General features: G+C 40.8%; 1 protein-coding gene across 1 annotated transcript in view; it reads right to left on the reverse strand.

The window, feature by feature from the left end:
- Positions 1 to 9,536, reverse strand: part of HTR3B (5-hydroxytryptamine receptor 3B) — a 40,781-nt gene that overhangs the window by 14,488 nt on the left and 16,757 nt on the right. The window lies entirely within an intron of this gene.

The following is a 9,536-nucleotide window of genomic DNA, read 5'->3' on the forward strand; positions in this document are numbered from 1 at the left end:
AGTTATGCTACCATTAATCAGACTAAAAAATGTTATGTAGTCTTAGTCAATTTTGGGCTAAAAAGATGAGACCAAGCTTTGATTTGTAATCAAGATATTATTCATAATTTGTCAATGAATGTTAGCTCAACTGTAATTGGCAGCCATTCCTGTTACATTACCGTATGTTTGGATTTCTCTGCTTATAAAACAGGCTGAATGAGCTTATCATAAATGAAGCATATTTTAGATGATATAATAGATGTGATTTCCCAGGTCTGAAATAAAACCAGCAATTTAAAACACCCTCCTGGCTGGCCATGGTGGTTCATGCCTATGATCCCAGCATTTTGTGAGGCCAAGACAGAAGGAGTGCCTGATCCCAGGAGTTTGAGACCAGCCTGAGCAACACAGTGAGACCCTGCATGTACAAAAAAAGTTAAAAATTAGCCAGGTGTGGTGGCACACACCTAGTGGCCCCAGCTACTTGGGAGGCGGAGGTGAAAGGATTGCTTGAGTCCAGGAGGTCAAGACTGCAGTGAGTCATATTTGTGCCACTGCACTCCAGCCTGAGTAACAAAGAGAGTCTCTGAAAAAAAAAAAAAGAAAAAAAAAACTCACCAATTTTTTCATATCTAATCTAGTAAAGAACATTCTGAAACTCCAATGTTCTTAGGAATTAAAAGAAAAGGGATATCTCACACTGTATATAAACATTAACTCAAAATGAATCACATACCCAAATATAAGGGCTTAGAATATAAAACTCTTAAACCATAGGAGTAAGTAAATCTTCATGACTTTGAATTAGGCAATGATTTCCTAGACATGACAATAAAAATAAAAATGAGACCTCATCAAAATTAAAAACTCTTGTGCTTTAAAGAACACCATCAAGAGATGAAAAAGACAACCCACAGATGGGAGAAAATATTGCAAATCACATATCTGCTAAGAGGTTTGTATCCAGAATATAAAGAGCTCCTGCAACTCAACAACAACAAAAGACAAGCAGCCCTTTTTAAAAATGGGCAAGAGACTTGAATAGACATCTCTCTAAAGTAGATATACAAATGACCAATAAGCACATGAAAAGATGCTCAGCGTCACTGCTATGGGCCAAATTGTGTTTCCCTAAAACTCGTTTTTTGAAACCCTAACTTCCAACTTGTCCATATTTGGAGACGGGACTTAGAGTGAGTAATTAAGGTTAAATGATGTCATAGGGATAGGACCCTCATCTTATAGGATTGGTGGCCTTATAAGAAAAGGAAGAGAGAAAGATTTCTCTCTACCATGTGAGTATACAGTGAAAAGGAGGCCATCTGGAAGCCAGAAAGTGGGCTCTCACCAAGAACCAAATCAGCCAGAACCTGATGTTGGACCCTCAACCTCCAGAACTGTGAGAAATAAATTTCTGTTGTTTCTGCCACCTAGTCTGTGGTATTTGTTATGGCAGCCTGAACTTTCTAATACAATCACTAATCGTTAAGGAAATGCAAATCATCAAAACCACAATGAGATACCACCTCACTCATTCGAATGGCTACTGTTTTTAAAAAAGCAAAAAATAGCAAGTGCTGGTGAGGATGGGGAGAAACTGGAACTCTTGTGCATTGTTGATGGAAATGTAAAATGGCTCAGCTGCTGCAGAAAACAGTATGGCACTTCCTTAAAAAGTTAAAGATGAAATTATCATATAATCCAACAATTCCATTTCTGGGTACATACCCAAAAGAACTGAAAGCAGGGACTTGGACAGATATTTATACACCCATGTTCACAGAAACATTATTCACAATAGCCAAGGGGTAGAAACAACACAAGTGTCCATCAACAAATAAATAGGTAAGCAAAATGTGGACTATACATAAACTGGAATATTATTCAGCCTTAGAGAGGAAGGAAATTCTCACACATGTTACGACATGGATGAACCTTGAGAACATGATGCTAAGTGAAATGAGCCAGTCACAAAAGGAAAAATACTGCCTGATTCCACTTAAATGTGGTACCTAGAGTAATGAAATTCATAGAGACAGAAAGTAGAATTAGTTGCTGGGGTGGAGAAAGGGAAAGTTGTCATTGAATGGGTAAAATGTTTCAATTTTCACTGTTCACAATAGCAAAAACATGAAATCAACCCCAATAACCATCAATGATAGACTGGATAAAGAAAATGTGCTACCTATACACCATGGAATACCATGCAGTCATAAAAAGGAACAAGATCATGTCCTTTGCAGGGACATGGATGGAGCTGGAAGCCATTATCCTCAGCAAACTAACGTAGGAACAGAAAACCAAACACTGCATGTTCTCACTTATAAGTGGGAGCTAAACAATGAGAACACAAGGACACAGGAAGGGGAACAACACACACTGGGGCCTGTCAGGGTGGGGGTTTGGGGAGGGACAGCATCAAGAAAAATAGCTAATGCATGCTGGGCTTAATACCTAGGTGATGGGTTGATAGGTACAGCAAACCATGACACACATTTACCTATGCAACAAACCTGCACATTCTGTACATGTATCCTGGAAATTAAAATGAAATTAAATTTAATTTTACAAAAAAAAAAAAAAAAAAACAGGGCCAGGCACAGTGGCTCATGCCTGTAATCCCAGCACTTTGGGAGACCATGGCTGGCGGATCACCTGAAATCAGGAGTTTAAAATCAACTTGGCCAACATGGTGAAACATTATCTCTGCTAAAAATACAAACATGAGCCAGGCATGGTGGCATGTGCCTGTCATCCCAGCTACTTGGGAGGCTGAGGCAGGAAAATCACTTGAACTGGGGAGGCCGAGGTTGTAGTGAGCTGAGATCAAGCCGCTGCTCTCCAGCCTGGGTAACAGAGTGAGATTCTGGGAAGGAAGGAAGGAAGGAAGGAAGGAAGGAAGGAGGGAGGGAAGGAAGGAGGAAGGGAAGGAGGGAGGGAGGGAAAGAAGGAAGGGAGGAAGGGAGGGAGGGAGGGAGGGAAGGAACATATACTGTAAAACACATTTGTCCAGAATATCAGTTCTACAAGAAAACATGTGCAGAGAAAAGTGAAAATAATTAGCAGCAATGTTTGTCTTTATGATTTGAATTATGTGAATATTTTCCTCTATAGTCTTATACTCTTCTATATTCTCTACATATCTACAATAAGTATATTATAATCAGGAAAAAACATTAGTATTATTTTTTAAATTACCAACCTGTCTCACAAAGAAATATGAATGTCCAGTAATCACGTGAAAATGTTTAACCTCAGTAGTAATGAAAGATGCAAAGAATGCTTGAAAAGAAGAAAAAAAGAGTTTCAGTTTTGCAAAATGAAAGGAGTTCTGGAGACCAGATCATGGTGATGGTAACACGGGAATGTGAATGTACTTAGTGCCACTGAACTGTATGCTTAAAGATGATAAATTTTATATTGTGTATTTTGTCACAAGTAAAAATGATAATACAAAATGGGTAAAGGATTTGGCTATATATTTCTCCTAAGGAGATATACAAATGGCCAATAAGCACAGGAAAAGGTGCTCAACATCATTAGTCACCAGGAAACTGCAAATCAAAACCACAGTGAGATACGACTGTATCCTCACTAAGACCATTAAAATTAAAAAGATAGACAATAACAAATGTTGGCAAGGATGTAGAGAAGTTGGAGCCCTCAAACATTGCGGGTAGGAGTATTAAGTGAGTCAGCCACTTTGAAAAGCAGTCTGGGCTGGGTGCAGTGGTTCACGCCTGTAATCCCAGCACTTTGGGAGTCCAAGGCAGACGGATCAACTGAGGTCAGGAGTTTGAGACCAGGCTGGCCAACATGGCGAAACCCCGTCTCTACTAAAAATACCAAAATTAGTCAGGCATGGTGGTGCACGCCTGTAATCCCAGCTACTCCGGAGGCTGAGGCACGAGATTGCTCAAACCCGAGAGCTGGAGGTTGCAGTAAGCTAAGATCATGCCACTGCACTCCAGCCTGGGTAACAGAGTGGGACTGTCTCAAAAAAAAGCAGTCTAGTATTTACTCAAAAGGTTAAACGTATATTTATCACATAATGCAATAATTCTACTCATAAGTATATAACCACGAAAACTGAAGACATAAGTCCACACAAACAACCTGTATAAAAATATTCATAGCCACGTTATTTGTGATAGTTAAAAAATGAAACCAACACAAACGTCTATTGACTGATGAGTGCATAAACAAAATGTGATATATCCATACAATTGATTATACAGCAATAAAAATTAAAGAATACTGATGCATGCTACAACATGTATGAACTTTGAAAGCATGCTACATGAAAGAAGTCAGTCCTAAGAGGCCATTTATTGTGCAATTCCATTTATATAATATGTCTGGAACAGGCAAATCTATAGAAACAAAAAGTAGATGAGTGTTTGCCTACAGCTGCTGGGGTGGAATGTGGGGTGTGACTGCTAATGGATACAGGGCTTCTTTTTGAGGTGATAAAAATGTTCTGAAATTAGATGGTGGTGATGGTTGCATAACTCTGAATGTACTAAAAAACACTGAGTTGTATACTTTAAATCGGTGAATTTTGTCGTTGAATTAAATCTCAAAAAACTGCTATTTTTAAAAATGTATTAATAAAGAAAAGGAAAACCATTTTTGAAGACATTTCCAGTAAATTTTTAAGAAGGCTGATGCATACTATTAAAGAACTCTCCTTGAACTCATTTTTTTCATTTCTTTCCATGTATAATCCATCACTAAAAACTGCATCCATAAAAGAGAATAAAAGGATTTTTAAAAAAAACACAAGATAAAGAAATATGAAATGAAATGTATAAGACCAGCCTGGCCAACATGGCGAAACCCCGTCTCTACTAAAATACGAAAATTAGCTGGGCATGGTGGCGGAAGCCTGTAAACCCAGCTACTAGGGAGGCTGAGGCAGACGAATCGTTTGAATCCGGGAAGCAGAAGTGGCAGTGAGTCGAGATGGTGCCACTGCACTCCAGCCAGAGTGACAGAGCACGACTCTGTCTTAAAAAAAAAAAAGTGTAGGCCGGGCGCGGTGGCTCACGCCTGTAATCCTAGCACTTTGGGAGGCCGAGGCGGGTGGATCTTGAGGCCAAGAGATCGACACCATCCTGACCAACATGGTGAAACCTAGTCTCTACTAAAAAATACAAAAATTAGCTGGGCGTGGTGGTGCTCGCCTGTAGTCCCAGCTACTCGGGAGGCTGAGGCAGGAAAATTGCTTGAACCCTGGAGGCAGAGATTGCAGTGAGCCGAGATTGCGCCGCTGCACTCCAGCCTGGCGCCTGGCGAAAAAGTGAGATTGTCTCAAAAAAAAAAAAAAAAAAAAAAAAAAAAAAATTGTGAAACATTTCCCTTGCTGATTTAGGGTCAAAGCTGAAGAGTCACTTAGATAACATTTGTATTTCTGTAATATTTAGTACAATACCAAATTTCAGTGTTTAGGAAGTTGATGGCATGAAATCAAATAAAAGCTCTGTTTTCTTCCCCAGAACTGGGTAGGCTAAATTAATTGTCCTATTATCCAGCCACATAAAAATCCATATTCTTTGTGCACAGGGTCAAGACTATGTACTACTCTGGAGAATTTGGGTTGTGTAGGGAGTCAGAAGGCACCACTGATGCTATAGTCCATTTGATGGCACTCACAGAATTGTGCAGTACACAGACAACACAGTGACTCTGCACCGGGTGGCATCATTTGAAAGAGAAACAAGAAGCTTTTTTAAGTTTCCCTTTTTTTTTTTTTTTTTTTTTTTTTGAGACGGAGTTTCACTCTTGTTACCCAGGCTGGAGTGCAATGGCATGATCTCGGCTCACCGCAACCTCCGCCTCCCGGGTTCAGGCAATTCTCCTGACCCAGCCTCCTGAGTCGTTGGGATTACAGGCACGCGCCACCATGCCCAGCTAATTTTTTGTATTTTTAGTAGAGACGGGGTTTCACCATGTTGACCAGGATGGTCTCGATCTCTTGACCTCGTGATCCACCCGCCTCGGCCTCCCACAGTGCTGGGATTACAGGCTTGAGCCACCGTGCCCGGCCAAGTTTCCCTTTTTTATAATCAAGAAAGCAAATTACTACTAAATAAGCATGTCTATGCACTTTGAGAAAGAAGAAGGCATTAGGAGCACACAGATACATAGGCGCCCTACTTTAGTGGCTCAACAAAGCCTGGCCGGAGTGAATTTGCTCTACAGATATTTATGGAATTTAAATAGATACTTGGGAAAGGCAAGTTTTAAAGTGGTATAAAAAGTGAGTATTTCCCCAAGGAACAGCTTGGACCAGATGGACCAGAGGGGACTCCCAGACAAGACTGGCTCAACAGGAGTCCTGGTGGTTGGGAAAAAACTCTAATGAGAGCTTGGGATTTAGGTGACACCACTTCTTTGCTTTTTTTTTTTTTTTTTTTTTTTTTTCCGAGACAAGGCCCTGCTTTGTTTCCCAGGCTGGGGTGCAGTGGCACAATCATAGCTCACTGCAGCCTCACCCTCTCAAGCCCAAGTGATCCTCCCATTTCAGCCTCCCAAGTAGCTGGGACCACAGATGTGCAACACCATGCCTAGCTAATTAATTTATTATTATTTTTTGTAGAGACGGGTTTGTGCTATGTTGCCCAGGTTGGTCTCAAGTTCCTGGACTCAAGCAGTCCTCCCACCTCGGCCTCCCAAACTGGTAGGATTACAGGTGTGAGCCACCGTGCCCAGCCTTCTTTGCAAATTTTACCAACCGAGAGATCATGAAATAGATTATGTCTCTCCCACTAAAGCCAAAAGATTCCATTCAGACTTGGTTGCAATTAGTGAGGTTCCCCACAAACAGAAAGAAGAAAACGTTCAAAATGCATCACTGAGAGTTTGTATCACTGAGAAATATAGTAGTTGACTGTGCTTTCCCAAGAAATACATTTTTATATCTATTCAATGTTCTTACCAGTTTGTTTATCATTGTCATACCCTGTGAATGTGTCTCATTGATTCAGTCATATGGCTGGGAGGAGAATCTCTGCTTCATTTCACTATCATTTTATCCAGTTGATTCTTCTTAACTTCCATATTGATGCCTTAGCTTGTTTTTCTCTTCTTGCCCATTGCTTTGTCACATTACATATAACAATGATGTTAAGAATTTTTTTCTAACACTTTATGGGGGTGGTTGGGAGGATTCGTCATTCAGCCCTGAAGAACACAATGTCAAAAAGTATTTTGAGGCTAAAACTGAAATCTTTTTTTGTCAAAGGAAACAAGTTTCTCAATGCCAGCTGGTGAACATAATTGGTTCTCTGGTGGCATTATTCACAGCTTTTCCCTCTGTGTATCTCGTCCTGTTTTTTTTTCTTTAGATACCTTCCATCTTGCTTGTTAAAAGCAAAGGATATTTCAGAGAATTGGAATTCATTAGTCTTCCTAACAGAGGGAGTCTATTTAGATCTAAATTGGTGGTTAGCAAATATACAGATAATTCCCCTACATTCTTATTTATCTTTTCCAGTTCCGGAGACTATAGAAACAGATGCCTCAACGTCTGGCTGGGAGGCTCTAGTCAATGGACTGGAATACAAAGGTATCTGGGACTCGGAATTGACAAAACTCAATAGAAACAAATTGAAACTCTTCACTGTTGAGTAGATTATCTCTATAATCAGATTTCCCTAAGGTACTCATAATACCCAGAAATTCTAAGACAAGACTGTAGTCTTTTATATAAACAAAACAGGAGGCAAAGCATTATAATGGAGTCGAGGTGCTGGGCTGAAAGCTCTTCATTCCAAACAAAAGTTGCCAGCAGTTCAGCTGCTGGCAGATGCATCCAACAAGTTATCTATTCACATTGGGAGTGTCCTTGTCTGTGCAGAATCTATGAGTGATTTTTATCAAGTCCTTCAGAACTGTCCCTGCCTCTGGAACTAACTTTAGGCTTATCCCACCTACAAGCAATAGAGACATTTGCAAAGCATGTTCAGAGTAGCCATTTATAAAGACAATACTAGAATTGATCCTTATATTTTTTAATTCATTCATTCATTAGACAAGTATCAATCCACGTCTTGGAAATCAGATATACAGTGCTGCATGTTATGGAAAATAAGGAAGTCCTTTCCTCAAGTAGTATATAATACGTTAGGGCATATTTCAACATTTTAACAAATAACTGTGTACATTAAGAAATACACAGACTTGGCTGGGCCCAGGGGCTCACGCCTATAATCCCAGCACTTTTGAAAGCTGAGGCGGGTGGATCACTTGAGGCCAGGCGTTCGAGACCAGCCTGGGCAGCATGGCGAAATCAAGTCTCTACAAGAATTAGCCCAGTATGGTGGGGTACACCTGTAATACCAGCTACTTGGGAGATTGAGGTGGGAGGATCACTTGACCCTGGGAGGTTGCAGTGAGCTGAGGTCACACCACTGTACTCCAGCCTGGGTGATAGAGTGACACCCTGTCTCAAAAAAAAAAAAAAAAAAAAAAAAAAGGAAAAGAAAATCCACAGAGATGTAAGTGGATTTAAAGGAAATGCTCTCACCTTGGAGAAAAAAATTCTTTTAGGAGCTGAGACTCGAAGGACTACAATATTTTTCAGATGGAGAATGAAGAGAAAGACCTTTGTCAGGGGAAATAGCAGAACGAATGACTTACAGGCAGGAAACAACCAGGGGTCCAGGTTCATTGTACTGAAAACATGGAGAAGATAATGTAAGATGCTAGACAGGGGTAAAACTAGAGGGAGAGAATGCAGAGTTTTTTCAGGTTTTTTTCTTTTTTTTTTTTTCCTTTGAGATGGAGTCTCACTTCTGACACACAGGTTGGGGTGCAGTGGTGCAATCTTGGCTCACTAAAACCTCCACCTCCCAGGTTCAAGTAATTCTCCTTCTTCAGCCTCCCAAATAGCTGAGATTACAGGCATTCGCCACAACACCCAGCTAATTTTTGTATTTTTAGCAGAGACGGGGTTTCGCCACGTTGGCCAGGCTGGTCTCAAATTCCTGACTGCAGGTGATCCACCTGCCTCGGCCTCTCAGAGTGCTAGTATTACAGGCATGAGCCGCCGTGCCCAGCCATTTTTTCAGATTTCTGTAAGAAAATTTGCCATGTTCAATAAGATTACATATCTAACATAGACTAATGACAAGTATATTCTACAGCTTTGAGAGGTTGGAATCCTACATCTTTAAAAGAATAATAATGTTCTCCTTATCTTAAGGAATCTGATTTTATGTTATTTCGTCAGGGGAAGAAGAAAGAGTTAGAAAACTATTTTCTTGGGCCGGGCGCGGTGGCTCACGCCTGTGATCCCAGCACTTTGGGAGGCCGAGGTGGGTGGATCACGAGGTCGAGAGACCGAGACCATCCTGGTCAACATGGTGAAACCCCGTCTCTACTAAAACTACAAAAAATTAGCTGGGCATGGTGGCGGGTGCCTGTAGTCCCAGCTACTCAGAGGCTGAGGCAGGAGAATTGCCTGAACCCAGGAGGCGGAGGTTGTGGTGAGCCGAGATTGCGCCATTGCACTCCAGCCTGGGTAACAAGAGCGAAACTCCATCTCAAAA

This window comes from Sapajus apella, unplaced genomic scaffold (assembly GCF_009761245.1).
Source record: "Sapajus apella isolate SASKATOON/1434 unplaced genomic scaffold, GSC_monkey_1.0 scaffold16, whole genome shotgun sequence".
NCBI lineage: Eukaryota > Metazoa > Chordata > Mammalia > Primates > Cebidae > Sapajus > Sapajus apella.